Here is a 21,585-nt window from a genome sequence, read left to right as displayed (position 1 = left end):
ATTCAGTCTGCTGTCTTTGTGATTTTTTTTTCTTTCCTACATCTCTGAAGTGCATGAGAAAGCATGTTTTTCTTTTTGTAGCAATAACAGTTCACCCTGTTTTTCCTCCACAAGGTTCATATGCGGGTCCAGCTCTGAACTTTGCTGATATGTTACCTCAACCAGGGTGCTGCAAATCACCTATGATACAGTGAACGTAGCAGAGACTAGGGAGGGACTTGGGCTTAAAAGGAACTTTCCTCCTTGGTCTGGGAGAAGAGCCTTCCTTCTTGTAAATCCTTCTTGTAAATCCTTTTCTGGTTTGGAGATGCATCTCCATTCTCTTCAATTTGCAGAACTAAGTACAATGCAAGCAGTTTAAATTTCATTTTCCCAAGCAAGCATGTGGATACAGCCTGTAACTTAGATAACAGCTTGTATGGCATGGCCTTGAAGAAGCAACTCTTCTTATCTCCTCTTCTCTCACTTCCATCATTCTCCAATGTGGCTAACAGTATGCGGCTGGCCAAAAGAATTGCACTCCCTTATCTTGGTGACCACAGCAGTCACTCTTTGTAATCCCAGCAGAGAAGTGTCAGGTGGTTATGAAAGGGCTAGAAGGCTGAAGGACAGAAGAGAGTTGCTAAAAGCCCCCTTCACCAACCCGAATATCCCCCACCCAAGAGCGTACCATGCACAAAGCTGGCCTTTCCACAGCCCTGGAAATCTATTACCTAAGAAGAAAGTTGGACAAAGTTAAATTTTAAGAGCACTTTCTAGAGATGATACTAAACTCTTCATCTATCTTTAAAACCTAGAAAGAACTTCAATTATTTGCAATTTTTTTATTGCATTAGTCTGTTTTGGAGAAGAAGGTGATGGTAAGAACAAAATAACTCTGTAAATCTATTTCAGGTTTTAAGTCTGACTCTAAACACCCACGTACATGTGGCTTGTCACCTATGCAAAATTAAACCAAAATGGGAAATTTTCATTCCAAAAATAATAAATCAGTTTGTTTTCATGTCCCTAGTCCTAATAGCAAAGCACACTAGGGTGAATGAAGGGAAATGATCCTGTTGTTTTTGCCGTAGTCCTTTGTAATGTTCCAGAAGGAAAATCAATCAGTTATGAAGTATAGACTGAGTGCCTACCACATGCACTGTTAGGCCAGCTGTCTCCAATGTAACCCTCAGGGCTCTCAAATTTTCTGCAGGATTAACCTTTAACGCCGAGCATCTCCCACAGGATCTTCATGCAGATCAACCAGTGACCTCTAGCTTTGTGACAGACCTCCTTTATGTGGTCTTCTCAAAGTTTATTGCATTACAACTATGGGAAAATACAGCTGCAAGAATGGGTTTGGCTGTGTTAGATTTGACCCAATGCTGGAAGCCAGAAACACTTTGTCAGTGGTCATGTCAAAACAGAAGTAGAATATATCTGAGTAAGCATGTGACTCGTGTGTTTATGTACTGAACTGGGCATAAGGTGAGGACAGCTTCCTAGAGTAAAGAACTACTCAGAGTGTGCTCCTTATCCCAAGATGCTTCTAAGTATCAGCACAACAAAGCATATTCCTCAGAGTGCCATTCTAAATTTCACCAGGACTCATTTTTTACCGATCCCCTCCTCACAACACAAACACTTCATATACTAGGGTAAATGAATAGATTTGTTAGGGAGAATTTCTAGTGTTGAGTTCAAAGACTTGTTGAGGAAAGATACTTTATGGCTAGAGTTCATGATTTCCACCTGCAATAACTGCACGGCTCATTCAATTTTGTCTTTGTATTTCAAAGAGTCAGGCACCCCCAGTTGGAAGAGCAGGATTCAAGGCAATGATGGTGCCCTGCATGTAGTAAGGCGGAAATCCTGTATATTGACCCATTACAAAAGGATGGTCCAATGTCATAAATGTCAAGGAATAAAAACCAAAGAAAGAAATCCAGAAAATTGACAAAGGCACAATGCAAATGGAGCATGGCTCCAATAATTACTACTTTCACTCATAAATGTTTCTCTGATGAGTCAGCTTAAACGTCAGCATTCTCTCCAGCACTCCCAAGTGTGAGAGATCCAACTTGAGAAGATATCTTTATCTGTGACTTCCTTTCTCGACCTAGGAAGTAGTGGCAATGGCTGCGAGGGAGAAATGAATGAATTGAAAAGGGTCCAAAGAAACTGACTCAGAGGGAGGTCAACACCTTATGTCAGTTGGGGGAGGTATCTGTGGTATAATGTCTGGTGTTAATTTTGGAAAACCTTTGGCTATTATTAATTCAGATATTAATATTTCCTTTATTATATTCTCTCTTCTACTTCCTCTGTTATCCCAATTACATATATGCTATACAGTCTGTAATCATCTCATAGTCTTAGATATTCTAGTCCCCCCCCCTTTTTTTTTCATCTTTTTACTTTTGCATTTCAGTTTAGGAAGTTTCTACTGATACATCTTCAAGCTTATTGATTCTTTCATTGGCCATATCTAGTCTCTTGATGAGCCCAGAATTATACATATTTTAAGCTGTATTTGGGCTTAATCCTCCTGCAATGTGGGAGACCCCGGTTCCATTCCTGGGTCAGGAAGATTCTCTGGAGAAGGGATAGGCTACCCACTCCAGTATTCTTGGGCTTCCCTGGTGGCTTAGTTGGTAAAAAATCCACCTGCAGTGTGGGAGATCTGGGTGCGACCCCTGGGTTGGGAAGATTTCCCTTGGAGAAGGGAAAGGCTACCCACTCCAGTATTCTGTCTTAGAGAATTCCATCAACTATATAGTCCATGGGATCACAAAGAGTCGGATACAACTGAACGGCTTTCACTTCACTTCACTTCACTTAAGCTGTATTTGGAACAGTATTTAAACTTGTAAATTTAATACATAAGAATTGATATATTTTTAACAGTCTTACAACAATATGACTCATTATTAATTAAAGTTTATCTTTTTCATAAATTTTATAATTTTTATATTTGTGTGGTTCTTATGGGGTATTGTGTTGAACTTATTAGACACCTAGGTTGAAAAAGTTTGAGTGTTAAGTTATCCCATTAAAGTTTTTAAATCTTCCAGTTTGGATTTCAAATGTTATTTTATTTTAAACTACTTTGTAAGTTTTTAATAAAACCAACTAGCTCTTTTTAAAGTTAATCCATGATTCACCTTAACATTTTTTATGACTATCTGTTCCTTTTTCATAGATACTTTTCCCCCTATTATATGGAAACATGAACAGATGAGAGAACATGCTACCTAATAATTATACATAATAATTCATTTTAAGAATTACAGTATTTTTTTTGCAAATTTCCAGAATAATACTTCCTTTCTCTAATAATGAATTTTCTTTTTTTAATTATTCATATATTCATTATTGAACAAATGTATGATGAGATTTTAAATTATGTTTCAGGCTCTGAAATATGTGCTCTAGTCATGAAGCAGAGAATATGATAATGAAGACAGAGAACTAAATGAGTAAGTGCAATATGATAAATACTCTGATTGAGGTACACCACAAGTTTTCTGTTAAAATCTTGATTCTAAACGTCCACATCCTTGTGTGTGAAAATGGGAATAAGAACAGCACCTGTTTCTTAGGATTATTGTTAAAAGCAAATGAGGTCAAACATTTGAGATGTCTACCAGGTTGCCTGGCAGTTTTGAAACATTGTTACCTATTGTTTTTGTCCTGAACAGCTCATCATAAGCTTCTTATCTAAAATTTTACCATCAGTCATTTTCTGCCACAATGCCCTGTATTATTTCTTCAAAGCACTTATTATATGACACTCTCTATTTATTTGTTTACTGATTTATTGATATTTTTTTCTCATAAGGATGAAAGTTCAAGCAGGTAGAGACTTATTTTTATCAAAAATGCTTACTTATGCCCAGGATCTGGAAAAGCAGTGTTTTAAAATGATGAATAAATAATAAAAATGTTTATTTCCATAATAACATTATTTTCTCAATTCATGTTAGTTAAGAAAAATATGGAAACTATAAAACTGTATGTTTAATATCTCATCTTTGAGTATTTGAGATAAAATGCTTTGAGCATTTTGGTAAATTTTCTTTCTGGGTTTTCCTATGCATACACCAATTAGGTCATATTATACTTAACAAAGCTGTATCTTGTTTCCTTCTCACTTTACAACTTATGCCTTTTCCTTATATTTCAAAACATTTTTCATGGATTCAAAATGTTAACATATGCTCACCTACTGAAATCCTAATTATTGTGTGTGAAGTATTATACAATTTTCCAGCAACCTACAAGTATAAAAAATAGTATCATTATACTAATTTATTCAAAAATAATAATTAAATCTCTACTATATGCTGGGAATATGTAGAACAAGAAAACCTTGTCTTTGCCCACATGGAGCTAATATTCTATGGAGAAGACAGTCTATAACTAGTCTCTCAATTTCTTCTACCATAATAAGGATAAATTTTATGAGGGAGGTACATAAGGTTTTAAGAGTCTATAAAGTCTGTGTGTGGGGGGAGGGATTACAAATTGTGATACCAGAAAAGAAAATGTGAGGGAATAACATTTGAAGTGAGAGCTGGGACTTCCCTGGCAGTCCAGTGGTTAAAACTTCACCTTCCAATGCAGAGGGTGAGAGTTTGATCCCTGGTGAGGAGCTGGGACCCCACATGTCCAGCAGTAAAAAGTTAAAACATGAAACAGAAGCAGTATTATAACAAGTTTGGTAAAGTCTTTGAACATTAGGGCTGAAGTGCTAAATCAGTCAGTTGTATCTGACTCTTTGTGACCCCCATGGTCTATAACCCACCAGGCTCCTCTGTCCATGGAGTTCTCCAGGCAAGAATACTGGAGTGGGCTGTCATTCCCTTCTCAGGGAATCTTCCCAACCCAGGGATAGAACCCGCATATCTTGCATCTCCTGCATTGTCAGGGAGATTCTTTACCACTGCGTCACCTGGGAAGCCCTCTTTAAAAATGGTCCACATTAAAAAAAGACAAACAAGTGAGAACCGATTGTTGATTAGAAATTGGTCCAGTGAAGAGAGGAAGAGGACTAGAGAGTGAAAGGAAGAGAATATCTGAACCTGAAGGAAAAACAGGAGTGAAGGCCTTGATGTGGAAATGAGTCCTGGATGAGGAAAAACAGAATATGAAGAGCAAAGGAGAGTGAGGGTGTTACCTGTCTTACCTGAGTCAAATGATATATTCCCCGTACCTACATAATGCTCAGAATAACACCACAGAGAGGGACCAAGAAACAAGTAATAAAGTATAGACCGTAGATCCACCAAACATGGAACTCACGTTCTGAGTTGTTTTTCTAGTAGTGATGATGTGAATGGACTCATCACTCAGTCCTTGGGTGACCAGATCATGTATATACAAGCCTGTCCCCATGATCAATAGAGCGGCTCATGGTTATAGAAACAACCCCTTGTGTATTAATCCATGGGCTTAGCCTTAGGGATCCCAAGCTCTCATCAACTAAACAAACTTATCTCAATGAGATAAATGATAGATAAATAGATGATAGATAGATAGATAGATAGATAGATAGAATTGCTCTTTCTTGAGAGCAATTCTTACTCAAAATGGCATCATCTCTTTGGCTATTTCTTGTTTGTAAATTTCAAGGAAAAGTGATGAATAGCCTCAAAGTTTTCCTGAAAGCTCTGAGAAAGATAGAGTTTGAATTTTATTCTCCATAAAACTCCAGTTGTGCTAGTAAATAAAAATTGGATTTTATGATGCAACTCTAATGAATGTTATCACTTGGAAGTTAAGATCAATAAGAAAAGTACTGGGAAGGAGTCATGTAACATTTGTATTTGATACTTGCTGCTGCTGCTGCTAAGTCACTTCAGTCGTGTCTGACTCTGTGCGACCCCATAGACGGCAGCCCACCAGGGATTCTCCCGTCCCTGGGATTCTCCAGGCAAGAACACTGGAGTGGGTTGCCATTTCCTTCTCCAATATTTGATACTTAAGCATTGACAAATTCCTCCTTAAAAAAATTGACCTAGGAAGACACATTAATTAAATTCATCTTTCCATCTATTCTTTGTGGGAATTAGGCACAGCAAAGTCACATGGAAGAATAGCAGTTTCCAATATTTTATGAATCACATGCTTTATTAATACAAATCTGTATGTATGGTTCAATACAAAGGAGTATATTGGTTCAATTATACGAGTTAACAAGAAGGACTTTCTAAAGAAACCATTAATATATCCATCAAGCATTTATTAGAAATCTTTACATAGGTGCTGAAAGAAATACAAAGATAAATGTCACAGTCTTTGCTTTCAAAGAATGTATAACATCTGCTATAAAATTGGTGGTTGTAGAAAAAATGATGGCTTTTTGTTTAAGAGAATCCAAATGGAACGTAATGCAAAATAAAATTAATCCACTTTGAATGTTTATGTGTGATACTCAACCAGTTCTACTCAATGTTATCATCTCATATGATTTAAATATGGTTCAAACCTATACGCCCAAGAACATATGTTTTTTTGTGTCTCCACGATAACCTTTCTGTCTGACGTGAAATCTAGCCCCGAACAGAGTTCCTGAAAAAAGAAACAATAGGGGCAGTTATAACTTACTTTTATAAAAAGCACTCAGTTGAAAGATGACATTTAAGCTACGTTTCACTCCAAGATTCCTGATGTCACTACAGTTAACAATGCTTAATTTATCCAATTAGTTAGTTCTCCAAGCCGATCTAAATCATCATTTTTGCCGCAAGACAAGAAGTAGAATTTTAAAGGTGCTGTGATGAATGCCTGCAAAAGAGTATACCCAGGCTCTGGAAACTTTAAAATTTTTTAATATTCTGATGGAGACACATGAAAGGAAATTTTATAACTGACTTTCTTACTCACTTTTTATACCTATACTTACAAAGACAGTATGTAATACCTCCACTAGGAGATGTTAGTATCCTTCTTACAGAACTGATGAAATCGAGACCCAGATATATATGTATTTTTGGTGCTGGGTGTGCATATATACATTTCTAATGATGCATGTCTCTGTACTATGCATCTGTATCCTTGGGATATAAATCTTTTACCATGTTATGAAATTCCATGTAAGTCCCCAGCATATATTTTTGATCAAACCAGTTTATATCATGACAGATGGTCTATCCATTGCAATACACTTAATAATCTGAGGCTTGCATTGGTGCCATAATGATAACATTTCATCACTGTGGTCTCCCCATGGACTTGGAACAGATTGAAACTGAAAATTAAGTAGCACCTCATGCCCCAGAAGTCCATATATTAGGTAGCCAGGACTCCAGAGATGTGGTTAGGGCAGCAGATCCTCCTTAATGGCCTCAGAGAAGTTGTCTGTACACTTATTTTGATGTACTGAACTTAAACAGCAGGGAGGTAGCTTAAGAATATCTGCCTTATGGCAAATTGTATAAAAGCCTTTCTACCAGAAGATTTGAAGACAGCAAGAGCAGCAGCAAGCAAGATGGTTATACTTCTGAACTTCATTTTAATTATTATTATTACTATAGTAAAATAAAGTTTACCAAATGAACATTTAATGGTATTGGGCAAGGGAAAGAAGCAAACATTTCTTCAGGAAAATCTGAGATAGCTGCAGCCCCTCACAAGATTCTCTCCTGTGAATTGTAGGGCTTTCATAATGTGTGACCTTGTACTATTTAGGAAAAAAAAAAAAGAGAGAGAGAGAGAGAGAATATTCCTCTAAGAGCCAACACCTAAAATATAAAACACAACTGATGTTCCATAGAGTCTGGATAGGGTGTGGTGAACCTCTGAAGTTAGAAACAATTCTGACGTCTACGCCCTGGAAAGGAATTGGGTGATGGATGAGATGGAAGTTTTCCAAAAAAAAAAACAAAAATTAACTTCAGCCTTCCCTTCAATGAAAACATTATGCATTCATCCTGGGAATTTTTCTTTGGGTTGCAATTTTTTTCTCTCCTTATTTGCTATGTGCTAGATGTCTCTGAGGTGAGTCATGATGACGTATTAGCAAAAGAACACAATAGCCCTTTGATTGGCACCTGCTATGCATTTGCCTGGCATCATGCATGCAGCGTCTCATTATTGTCACAATGCCCCTATGAGCTTGACATTACACTGATTGGGGAGAGGAACCTGAGACTCAGAAGATAGAAGGGATTTGTGAAGCTGGGAGATGATCTCTACTTAGCTGACTCTAAGAGCTCATATGTAGTCACGGCACTGTACACATTCAGAGGCAATCTGTCACCTTCAGACTGACATTTAGTTGTCCTTTGAAAAATAAGAAAAATACCAGAAAACTTTAGTCTGGTGTCTGCTCCCCAAGTTAACTTAAAAAGCAACAGATCATACACAGTCCTTCCTTAGGGCACAATAAAGGGGAAATACACAGTGGGACTCATGGGATAAGACATTATTGATCATTTCAAGAGTTGCACACAAAAAAGAACAATAACTAAAACTTATGAGCCTTTTCCAAGTGACGCACACTCTCCTAGACATGTTACATGTGTTGTACTCTTTCTAAGTGTTCAGGAGGTAGGTGTTGCTATGATCTCTCTTTTTCTGCTGAGGAGATCTTAACTGTATAGCCAAATAAGAAAGTTTCTAAAGGTGGAATCTAAACTCATGCCCAACAGACTCTCCCAGAGTCTGGGATTTCTACACTCGATTGCCTTGAATAGCGATCTGCCTCAACTTTTGTTTTAATTTTTATTTTATATTGGAGCAATAGTTGATTAACAATGTTGTGTTAGTTTCAGGTGTGCAGCAAAGTGATTCAGTTATATCTTAATATTTATATATTATTATAAATATATATATATATATTTATATAAATATATTTATACACACATACACACATGTATCTGTTCTTTCTCAGATTCTTTTCCCATGTAGATTATTGCAGAATACTGAGCAGTTTGCCCCATGCTCTACACTCGGTCCTTGTTGGTTATCACTTTTAAATATATAGTGTGTACATTCCACTTTCTATCCAAAGGGATTGGGTCTAGCTCTCCTTAAAAGTAAAGAATACTACCAAAATGTAGCTGCTTTGAACCTGATGGAGGGGAAAGCAAATAGCTCCTAAAGGAGCCCACTCTTTCATGTCCTTAAACCATTAGAGCAGAGTGAACCATTACCGGCAGTGTGTCGGGGGGGAAATTGTTCAGGAAGATATTTACCACTTCCTGTCCATGATGTGCCCTGAGGGGTTCAATATATATTCCTCTGCCTCTGAAATCTGACATAACAGCTTTCCTCACTTACTCTACCAGATTGCCTAATTCCTACTTTTGGAGATAGATAAGACAGCATTGTTTTCATGTTTAATAGCTTTGATATAGCAATACATTTATATTATTCAAAAATAAAAAACAATTACAAAATATAGAAATATGTACAGTGAAATGTTTTTCTCCTGCCTTTGATCCTCCCCATCTCTCTCCCCTTCATATTCCGTGACCTCACAAAAGCACTGTCTACTATGTATCCTTCCAGAGTTTTTTAAATACGTATGAAGCAAATATGAATATATATTATTTCTCTGTGTTTTTGGACAAAAGTTAGCATTCTGTGTACATTGTTCTGCACACTTCTTTTTTTCTGATTATTTATTCAGAGAAATTTTCTGTATCAGTATGTGATTTTTTTCTCTCTCTCTCTCCTTTTGTTAGTATCACTCCCAGTATCCCATTGGTTGGGTGATTATAATTTACCTAAATCCCAGTAACGGAGAAGGCAATGGCAACCCACTCCAGTACTCTTGCCTGGAATGTCCCATGGACAGAGGAGCCTGGTAGGCTGCAGTCCATGAGCCTTAGCGACCCATGAGGTCGCTAAGAGTCGGATACGACTGAGCAACATCACTTTCACTTTTCACTTTCACTTTTCACTTTCATGCATTGGAGAAGGAAATGGCAACCCACTCCAGTGTTCTTGCCTGGAGAATCCCAGGGATGGGGGAGCCTGGTGGGCTGCCGTCTATGGGGTGGCACAGAATCGGACACGACTGAAGCGACTTAGCAGCAGCAGCAGCAGCAAACCCGAGTAAACTCTGGATAGACATTTGGATTACTTCCAGTATTCTTGCCTGGAGAATCCCAGGGAGAGGGGGGCCTCGTGGGCTGCTGTCTATGGGGTTGCACAGAGTCAGACACGACTGAAGTGACTTAGCAGCAGCAGTATTACAAATACTGATATACTGAATAACCTAGAATATATTTCATTGAGCACACCTGCAGGTACATCTACAGGATTAATTCCTGAATTGAAGATGCATCAAAAGCTATACAAATTCATAATTTTGGATGGGTAGAACCAATCTATCTCTAACAACTATCTATCTCTAACAACTGTACTGTTTCAGGGGTTCCCAAACTTTTCCTCATCATAACACTCAAAGCAAATAAAGTGGTTTATACTTGGGATAAAAGATTTGAAGCCTTAGATTGATTGTGGCCAAAGGCAGCAAGCCTACTAGTTCTAACTGACCAGGATCCATTGGGCATCAGAGACCTGCGGGAAGAACGCCCAGCACCAGGTCCGGGAAGTCCTGAGGCTCTGTGTTTCAGTAAGCAGTGCATGACGCCAACTTCCCCTCAGTGTCACCAATGAAGAGTTGGAATTTGAGTTAACCTGATAGGTTCAAACAATGGTGTATCTATGCAGTTTTATTTTAAGTGAGATTGATTACTTTTCGTATGTTCCAGTGTTTTTATAAGCTTCTTGTCTATGAACTGCCCAATCTATTTTATTTTCTATTCAGCTGTTTGTCTTTCATTATTGACTTTAAGAAGCTATTTTTATTGAGAAAAAAAACTCATGCTGCCCATGATATGAATTGCAGTTCCTCCCCGCCCACCCCCCCCATTTTGTATTTGTCTCTTGACTTTATTCATGGTTTTTTGCCTTATCGCTTTTGCGTGCAGAAGTTTCTTTTCTGTTTTCTCATGTTGTCTTTTGCAATTTGGATTCTGAGTTGTTGATTAAAGGAGACTTTCCCTGCTTCACATTTACAAATGAATTTTCCTACTTCTTCCTACTGTTTTTATGACTTTCATTCTTGAATGTTAAAAAAAAAAAAAAAAAAAAACCCTCCATTTGGAATTGTTCCTGATGTTTGGTGTGAAATATGGATTCAGTTTTTCTTTTTTCCCCAGATGGGTTATTCTACAACACCATTTATTGAAAAATCCATCTTTGCCGTCACATTTGTTTTAATTTTTCTTTGTGTGGATTTCTACATTGTTTTAAAGTTTATTTCCAAAGATATTGTTTTGCTGGTTTTGGCTGTTTTAAATGTTTTTCCCATTAGGCGTTTTAACTGCTTGCTTTTGGTACATAATAAATTTATTGCTTTCTGTTTATTATTATCTATGTCCCATTACTTCCCTGAATTCTCTCACTCTTTGTAGTGTTTTGGTTGATTCCCTTGGATTTTCAAATGTTCCGTCATGTTATTGCCACATAATTACAGTTTATAAAGTTTTTGCTTCTTCTTTTCCTTCGGCTCGTCTGTTTTGACTAGTAATGCTAATACTTTGAGTTTCCCAGGTGGCGCTAGTGGTAAAGAAGCTACTTGCCAGTGCAGGAGACATAAGAGACACAGGTTCGATCCCCTGGGTTGGGAAGATCCCCTGGAGAAAGGCATGGCAACCCACTCCAGTATACTTGCCTGAAGAATCCCCATGGACAGAGGAGCCTGGTGGGCTAGAGTCTGTGGGGTTGCAGAGTAGACATGACTGACGCAACTTAGCACACACGCAAGCTAATACTTTATGGTATTCTTCTCTTGATCTTGATTTTATTTTATTATTAGAGTATAATTGCTTTGGGCTTCCCTGGTGGCTCAGACAGTGAAGAATCTTCCTGCAAGGTGGGAGACCTGGGTTCGATCCTTGGGTTGGGAGGATCCCTTGGAAGAGGGCATGGCAACCCACTCCAGTATTCTTGCCTGAAGAATCCCCATGGTCAGAGGAGCCTGGAGGGCTACAGTCCATGGGGTCACAAAGAGTCAGACACGACTGAGCAAATAAGCACATAGCACATAATTGCTTTACAATGTTAATTTCTGCCGTATAATGAAGTGAATTAGCCATATGTATAAATATATCCCCTCTCTCTTGTATTCTCCCTCCCGTCTCACCCCCATCTCACCCCTCTAGGTCACCACAGAGCTGAGCTCCCTGTGTAGTACAGCATTTTCCCACTAGTTATCTATTTTATACGTGGGCAGTGTATATACATCAATGCCAATCTCCCCAAGTTGTCCCACCCTTCCCTTCCCTCACTGTATCCACATGTCCGTTCTCTACATCTGAGTCTCTCTTGCTGCCCTGGAAATAGGTTCCTCCATACCATCTTTCTAGATTCCACATGTATGCGTTAATATACAATATTTGTTTTTCTTTCTCTGACTTCACTGTATGACAGACCCTAGGTTTTGATGACTATGCTTCTAGTCAATCTCCAGTGAGCACAATGCTGACTTCTGGACTGAGATCAATCTATGTTTACTGTGTGTAAAAGGTGTCCGTCTATCCTCATTTAACTGAATGTGTTAGTGAGAAATGGCTATTGTATTTTGCCAAATGACCTTTCATCATATATGAAAATGATCATAATTTTTCTCTAATATTATAAACTACATACAAACATTTTTCCTAATAATGAACCATCATTGTACTTCTGGAGTAAATTCCTCTGTCAAAATAACTATTCTTTTTGTATTCTTTTGGGTACATGTTCTTTGAAATGGTGCCCTCATTTTTTTTTTTTTTGGTAATAGATTAATCTATTCATTTTATTTGTGTATAAAACATCTTTGTCAAGTTTTATTATCAATTTTGCACCATATTCCCAGAAACAATCTTAAGAAATTCTTTCGTCTGTTTTTCTCTAGAAACGTTGAAATATCCCTGGTTTTATTTGCTTTTAAATTCCCTTATGAAAGTGACTAACCCTGCAGCTTTGCTGGAAATAACCTTTTGATCATTTTATCCTCTATCATTTTTACTGAAGTAGTTCTAAATATTTAGATTCTTATTTCTTGATGTCATTTAGTGTAAATCATATTTTCCTTAAAAAAGTCTTACTTCATCCAACTTTTTCAATTTCATCGTCTTAAGATTCTTTAATCTCCCCAGTTCCTGTGTGGTTAATTCTTCCTTTACTGTTGAGTTTTGTTTCTTTGTTTTTAATCGCAGTTTTCTCTTTCCTGATTAACTAATGATTTTTCTCTCTTTTTGTTTTTTTAAGACAACCAGATTTTGTCTTCATAGATTACAGCTACCATTTTTCTAATTCATTGGAATTAAAAAACATAATAGTGACTCTGTCATCAACTCCATCATTTTAACACAATAGCAACCCTAGGCAACATGTAGATGAATAAGCCTGTTGGTGGTCCTATAAAACTTTTTTATGGATACTGAATTTTGAATTTCATACAATTTTCACATCATGAACTATTATCATTCATTTTTTTCCCCCAAACATCACATAAGCTGTAAGCAGCGTTCTTATTTTGCAGGCCATACACAAATAGGTGTTGGACCAGATTTGGCCCATAAACTGTGATTAGCTGGTACCTACTCTACCCAATATACTTTGAATTATAATGGTATTTATTAGTTTCCTAATATGAACAATAGTAACAATTTTGCTATACCCGCCTTCCTTTATCTTAGTTTCTTTATCAATATTTTCTTCCTCATTATTTTACTTTGTATATTAAATAATCTTGAAGATAAATTTACCTGATCATAAGATATGGGTCTCTTCCTTTCTTTATTATTGAATACCTTTTACATGTTGCTGTACTGACTTCTGACCTTGTTTGTGACTGTGGAGAAACATACAGACAGCTTCGTTGTTTTATCTTATTCTTATACTTAGTGTAATCTTTTTTCTCGATCACTCAAATGATCCTCTTGCTTAAATCCTGGAATTTTGATAACATTATTAGCATAGCTATGGTGTTGCTGTATCAGTTTCAGTATTCACTAGAACATTATCCTCCCAATGTAAAAAATATTCAAGGCATATTAATTGTGAATATTTTTCTTGATTTATTTCTTTAAGATAAGTTATTTTCCATTTTGTTGCTTCTGTTTGTTTTTTTATCTTCAGAGATTTCAATTATACATATGTCATATTTTTAATTTTTGCTTCTTTTCTGTATCTCATTTTATCTGTAACCTTTCCAGTTGTTTTATTTTGCTGTTTCTAATTCATTTTGTTAATTCGTCTCATTTCTGTAATTTATTTCCTTTACTATATTTTCCATACTGTATGTTCCTCAATAGTGTTCCTTGCATTTTCTTAATTTATGTGCCGATTTTGGTTTTTCTTCAATTTTTCCTGAGTTCTACCAGTTCAATTTTCATTTCTTTCCGGTGTAATTCCCTCTTATCTCTGAATTCTAGTATTACTTCCCTTGGGCTTCCCTTGTGGCTCAGCTGGTAAACCCGCCTGCAATACAGGAGACCTGGGTTTGATCCCTGGGTTGGGAAGATTCCCTGGAGAAGGGAAAGGCTGCCCACTGCTGTATTCTGGCCTGGAGAATTCCATGGACTGTATAGTCCACAGGGCCGCAAAGAGTTAGACACTACTGAGTGACTTTCACTTTCTGTCATACACTTAAAAAGGATACTGCTTCATATTCTTTTACTTGCTGGTAGAGACTAAGGTCAAATATTCAGTCTTTGTGTCACCATTTTTCTTGTGAGTATTCATTTCGGAATGAGTTTTCATGCTGTTTTTCACATTTGTTTTCACGTAAGAATTTTGTACGGTTGTTCTGCTGGTTCTTTTCCTATTAGTTGTCATTGAATACGTTGGATTTTCTTGGATTAGTATCCTCTACAGCGTTGATGGGAAAGGGAGGCAGTTGTTGCCAGAGTAACCATTGACTTTTTATTACAAAAAGGATCTTTATTTGCTGTCACAAAGATAGATAGTTCTCTATACAAGTATGGCTCAAGTACGTGAATGTGTTGCACCCCTAATCCCTCTGATTCTGAGTCAAATGCAGTGAAGGGTAGGGTTTTGTCAATAGCTTGTTGACTGTAGTTCCAGCAGAAATTTTTTTCCAAACAAGATTATAAATTTTAAATTGAGGGTGAACCCCTCATCTTTAAGAACTATTATAATTTTGCTATTATCCTCTGAGCTCTACTTCTGTTGGGTCCCTTATCACTCTTGACATTTCATAGCTTCACTGCCTCCCAAGAGAAATCTAACTTTTTTTGTTTTTTTACAATTCCCAAATCCCTTGCTTTTTTTGGATTATATTTATCTTCCAGGTCTGATAAAAATTAGAGTTTTAGAGGTTTTCGCTGTTGTTTTTCTGCTGTATGATGTCCAGGAGCAAAGAGGAACTATGATGACTTTCCCAGCCATATTTATACAGGGATTCTATTAACATTATGCTTTGAAAGAGTTAATCGAAAAGGGTGCCTATATCTAGCTTTCAACAAATGGAGTATAAACTTTAAAAAGCAAATACAAAATTGTGATGCGACCATGAAGATTTGAAACTTCCAGGAGTAATTCTAGAGTAAAAATCTAAAGAATCAGCAAAAATGATGGAATGTAAAAACCATAGGAATTCAGATAAAGAGAAAATTGAGCGTTGATAGGCTCAGTGATTGAAGGGGTTGTATGGGAACAGAGATTAGAAGGATTCAACGAAGGCTTGAGCAAATGTCACTGGTATTCCCGCCTATAATTTTGGTCTAAGAACCTTGGAAAATTCTTTCTCTCTTACCATTCTGTGTTCCTGGTTGCTTTCCATCTACCTCAAGATATCTCAAACTGTGAAGAAAATGAAAAGAGATAGAGCTGGTTAAGGGAGAGGAAGAAGGTTTCAGAATAAAAAACATATATATATTTTTTCTCTCTATGTCTCCAGAGTTTATGCCAGTTCCCCAGAACCAAGCCAGGCTCCCAGAGGCATTCTGGACCGAGAGTTCTTGGCACGGACAAGATTTCCAAAAGACAGAAGTGCCTTTGAGCCATATCCTGGCGCCTGAAACCAAGCCAAAACATCTTGGACAGTGAGAAAAGTGAAGCAGCTTCAGAACATTCTGTGTCGCATATTTGTTGCTGGCCTCTTTGCTATAATCTTTTTAAAAATTATGTTTTCCTCCTGGATATTTTAGTCTGCTTTTATTAGTCACTTCAAGGAGGATCATATAAAGGCTTAGGGAAGGCTGGTCGCTCATTCCTCTCCATGGCCTCCAGTGCAGCACCCTGCCTGCGCTCTCTCCACCACTGTTTACTTATAAGCTTGATTTTGGCAGCCAGTAAGTTTATTTTACATTTTACTGAAGTGTGAGGGGAAATACTGATAGAAAAACTAAACAAAACCCCTCATGAAATGGTATCACCAAATGAGCAAAGTACCTGAAAAAGTCAAACATCCGGGTGCCCAGAACTCAAAGGCTGATTTTTCTTCCCTATAAGGCACCCTCAGAACCTCTTCCTAAAACTGGCTGTTGATAAGATCATCTGAAAATTAATCACTAGCGGAGAGAGGGCTGTATTCACTGTCAACCTACCCTGCAAGTCTGGATCCTTGCCTCCCTGAGTTTCTCCTGTGTTTCTGTGTTCACCAGAAACTTCAGAACAGGGGGCACAAACTTCTTTGCCATTGCTTTAAAGAAATGGGAATGCTAGCTCTTCTGTCTAATGAAAGTATGATTTTTATTCGCCTACGATAGCTGCTGCTGCTGCTGCTAAGTCGCTTCAGTCATGTCCGACTCTGTGCGACCCCATAGACGGAGGCCCACCAGACTCCCCCTGGTGATTATTGAAAAACAATCTAAAATAATTTCTTCCTCATATGCAATGATGTAGCTCATCATAAAATATTTTATAAAAGAAAAATTTCAATGGACACATGTAAAGTGAAGGGTTTTAGAAATCTGGACAACATAATTTTACATAATTTTTCTATAAAGCAAGTCTCTAAGAGTAGACATTAAGTGTGTGTCTGTGGAGGGGTGGCATATGTATATATCTATACTCCAAACTTATGTCTCTCATTAATATGTTGATGGTTGAATGATACACATCCCCATAATCATTTTGGAATAATATGGCAATTTAAAACGGGAGAAGGATATAACTTATAAGAGCAAACACATTTGCCTAAAAGGGTTATTCTATATTAGTCCAGGCCTAACGGCACCCCACTCCAGTACTCTTGCCTGGAAAATCCCATGGATGGAGGAGCCTGGTAGGCTGCAGTCCATGGGGTCACGAAGAGTCGGATAAGACTGAGCGACTTAATTTCACTTTCTTTTTTTTTTTAATTTTATTTTATTTTTAAACTTTACAATATTGTATTAGTTTTGCCCAATATCAAAATGAATCTGCCACAGGAATACATGTGTTCCCCATCCTGAACCCTCCTCCCTCCTCCCTCCCCATACCATCCCTCTGGGTTGTCCCAGTGCACCAGCCCCAAATATCCAGTATCGTGCATCGAACCTGGACTGGCTTTCAATACAGAAGCTTAGTCAGACAACAGAGAACACCCAAGTCTCCTACAAGTGAGGCTAATCAGCTCCAGGTAAGAAGTAACCTGCAAGAGATAGACCTTCTCTGAGGCACTGCACAATGGAAAGATTAAAAGCTGAGGGTTGAGAAGACACTCGAAAAACACAAAAGCTTTCTGACAAAACAGTTCCCACTCACTTAAAAAAAATATGTAGTGTACAGATCATAACCATAGCAACAACAAATCTCAAATCCAGCTCAATATCTAATGAGATTAACTCCCATAGTAAAGTCCCAGCAGGAAAAAAAAAAAAAAAAACTGTACCCATTTCTAAGCGTAAACATTATATGTCTCAGTCTGTATTGTAGTACACAAGATGTCTTGTCTTTATAAAAATTACAAAGCATTAAGAAAGAAAAAGTTTCCCAAGAAACAAAGCAATTCTTAAAAGCTCAGATATGACACAAATGTTGGAACTCTCTGGCAAGGAATTTCAAATAACTATGAATAATAGGCAAAAGCACTAACTGGAAAGATAAGTAACATGTAATATCAATTGGGTGATTTCAGAGAGAAAAGCAAACTGTAAGAAAGTATCAATAGAAGTTTAGAAATGAAGAACAAAGAAATGGAGATAAAAAGTACTTCTTACAGACTTATTAGTAGACTTAGCAGGGTCAAGCGTCATAGTTTTTCAGAACAGCCATACCAGAATATTATGGATGCGTGACTTACACAACAAAATTTTTCCGCATAAATGGGCAATCTAGAAGACTGAGATCAAGGAGTTGACAGGGCTGGTTTCTTCTGAGGCCTCTCTACTTGGCTTGTGGATGGTCATCTTCTCCCTGTGTCTTCATGTGAACTTCCCTCTGTGTGTATCTGTATGTCCTAATCTCCTCTTGTAAAAACATCAGCAGTATTAGAGTAGGACCCAGTTAACAAGTTCATTTTAACTTACTTATTTTTTGAAGAGGTCACCAAAACAGACCCTGTATCCAAAACAGTCATATTCTGAAATGCTGGGATTAGGACTTCAACATATAACTTTTTTGTTGTTTTTTGAGAAAGAGAACAACACAACTCAGCATATAGCACAAAGAAAGTTTCAGTGAACTAAAGATAAGTCTACAGATGGGACACAAATTGAAACTGAAATAAATGAGAAAAGGGAAAACCCAACAGAAGAGATCACCAAGAGATGTGAAACAATATCAAATGGTCTAACATACTGTAGCTCAGATGGTAAAGAATCTACCTGCAATGCAGGAGACTCAGGTTCAACCCCTGGATCAGGAGGATCCTCTGGAGAAGGGAATGGCAACCCACTCCAGTGTTCTTGCCTGGAGAATCGCACGGGCAGAGGAACCTGGTGGGCTGTAGTCCATGGGGTCACAAAGAGTCGGACATGACTGAGCAAAGTCTAGTTAACATATATGTAATTAGAATCCCAGTGTTTGACAGTATATGCTGAATCATTCATTACAACTTTCATTTAAAAAGTTTTTCTTCTCATTTTTTTTAGAACTCGCTTTGTTGTACAGGTTTAATTTCTATCATCCAATATTTTGTTTACATATTTTTACACTTTCTAGTATAATGTTGGCATTGAAGGGTCTAAATTGGTGTTTGAATATATCTTTAGCCATATATCATAATAATATTTTAAAATCAATTTATGATTATTTCCTAAATATTCTAAAATTGAGAATATTATCAGTATTTCATTGTTTTTTATTAATTATAAAATTTCCAGCAGTACAGATATAACTATAAATAATAAGCTTTCTCTAATTTACCTCAAACCAACTTTTCAAAGTACCAACCGCTAATAGTCTCTTTATTCTTTCAAATATTATTTGATTCATATAAACATACATTACATTACAAAGGCTGTAAATGTCTACCTTGTGGGCATATCATAGGGAAATATAAATATTTCCCTATAGTAAATTCCAGAAGAGGGTTTCCTAGGTTAAGGGGTATGTACATGTTTAATTTTGATAAGTACTCTCACACTGCTCTCCACAAAAGACTATACCAGTTCATACAACAATAGTATATATTCAAGAACATTTTTCTACACTCTGGCCAATCTTAATGTATCAGTTCAGTTGCTCTGTCGTGTCCAACTCTTTGTGACCCCATAGACTGCAGCATGCCAGGCTTCCCTGTCCATTTCCACCTTCCAGAGCCTACTCAAACTCATGTCCATTGAGTCGGTGATGGCATCCAACCATCTCATCCTCTGTCGACCCCCTCTCCTCCTGCCTTCAACGTTTCCCAGCATCAGGGTCTTTTGAAATGAGTCAGTTCTTCACATCAGGTAGCCAAAGTATTGGAGTTTCAGCTTCAGCATCAGTGCTTCCAAAGAATATTCAGGACTGATTTCCTTTAGGATGGACTGATCAGATCTCCTTGCAGTCCAAGGGACTCTAAAGGGTCTTCTTCAACACCACAGTTCAAAGGCATCAATTCTTTAGTGCTCAACTTTCTTTATAGTCCAATTCTCACATCCATACATGAGCACTGGAAAAACCATAGCCTTGACTAGACAGACCTTAGTTGGTAAAATAATGTCTCTGCTTTTTAATATGATATCTAGTTTGGTCATAGCTTTCTTCCAAGGAGCAAGCATCTTTTAATTTCATGGCTGCAATCACCATCTGCAGTGGTTTTGGGGCCCAAAAAATTAGTCTCTCATTGTTTCCACTGTTCCTCCATCTATTTGCCATAAAGTGATGGGACTGGATGCCATGATCTTAGTTTTCTGAATGTTGAGTTTTAAGCCAGCTTTTTCACTCTCCTGAAAGAGGAGAGTCTTTCAAGAGGCTTTTTAGTTCTTCTTCACTTTCTGCCATAAGGGTGGTATCATCTGCATATCTGAGCTTATTGATATTTTCCCATCAATCTTGATTTCAGTTTGTGTTTCATCCAACTCAGCATTTCTCATGGTCTACTCTGCATATAAGCTAAATAAGCAGGGTGACAATATACAGCCTTGATTTACTCCTTTCCTGATTTGGAACCAGTCTGTTGTTCCATGTCCAGTTCTAACTGTTGCTTCTTGACCTGCATACAGACTTTTCAGGAGACACGTCAGGTAGTCTGGTATTCCCATCTCTTTAAGAATTTTCCATAGTTTGTTGTGATCCACACAGTCAACATTTTAATTTATAATTTGATGTCAGTGATATTTAGTAGATATATTTTAATCTCTAAGAAGCTGGGTTTTTCCCATTTTTAATGGTGACTCCTTAATCTTTAAATATTGTTCCAAAATTTTTTAGCAGCAATTCAACAATGAGAATGTGATTAGTCAAAGTTTTACCTTTTAAAATGTATTGATGTTTTCCTCTAGAGCTTTTAATACCTTTAAAAATGAATTATCTTTTCTCTGTAGAATACAAATTAACATCTGCAGTTCAGTTCAGTTCAGTCGCTCACTCGTGTCCAACTCTTTGCAACCCCATGAACCGCAACACACCAGGCCTCCCTGTCCATCACCAACTCCCAGAGTCCACCCAAACCCATGTCCATCGAGTCGGTGATGCCATCCAACCATCTCATCCTCTGTCGTCCCCTTCTCCTCCTGCCCTCAATCATTCCCAGCATCAGGGTCTTTTCAAATGAGTCAGCTCTTTGCATAATGTTATTATTTTATTTGAGGGGTTCTTGATACCTGTATTTTGTATCTAGTCTTTCAAAACTAAGTTGTTTAAAATTTGTACTACTATGTTCTTTTCTTATAATGTTTATAACAGTTTTTATTTAGTTAAAATTTCTGTGTATTTCTGACATTAGAGACTCCTACTCTGCTCAAGAAACAAGTCAACATACTTAGAGCTTACATGTCAGTGATATAGTGTGTATATATATGCATTTTTTTTCTTGTGAACAGTCATAAGTTAGGGGAAGAGGTCATTTGTGCAATATTTCTTTTTGTTTCTTCATACACATTTTTACATCTTCTTTTCTCTAGTAAAGTTCCATTGTTAATACAGTTTGACCATAAGAGTTCATTAGAGAGAAATAAAATTCACTCTACCTGTGAATTAGCACATGCATAATTCTTTAAA

At 37.2% G+C, this 21,585-nt stretch overlaps 1 long non-coding RNA gene across 1 annotated transcript in view; it reads left to right on the top strand.

Moving 5' to 3' along the window:
• Nucleotides 1-21,585, top strand: part of LOC139178910 (uncharacterized) — a 59,535-nt gene that overhangs the window by 18,728 nt on the left and 19,222 nt on the right. Inside the window, exon 2 of the long non-coding RNA XR_011563321.1 lies at nt 3,397-3,461. This is a non-coding gene — a long non-coding RNA (uncharacterized lncRNA). The remainder of the gene's footprint in view (nt 1-3,396; nt 3,462-21,585) is intronic.

The sequence above is a fragment of the Bos indicus genome, chromosome 23, assembly GCF_029378745.1.
Source record: "Bos indicus isolate NIAB-ARS_2022 breed Sahiwal x Tharparkar chromosome 23, NIAB-ARS_B.indTharparkar_mat_pri_1.0, whole genome shotgun sequence".
Classification (NCBI taxonomy): Eukaryota; Metazoa; Chordata; class Mammalia; order Artiodactyla; family Bovidae; genus Bos; species Bos indicus.
This window is presented reverse-complemented; position numbering and strand designations above follow the sequence as displayed.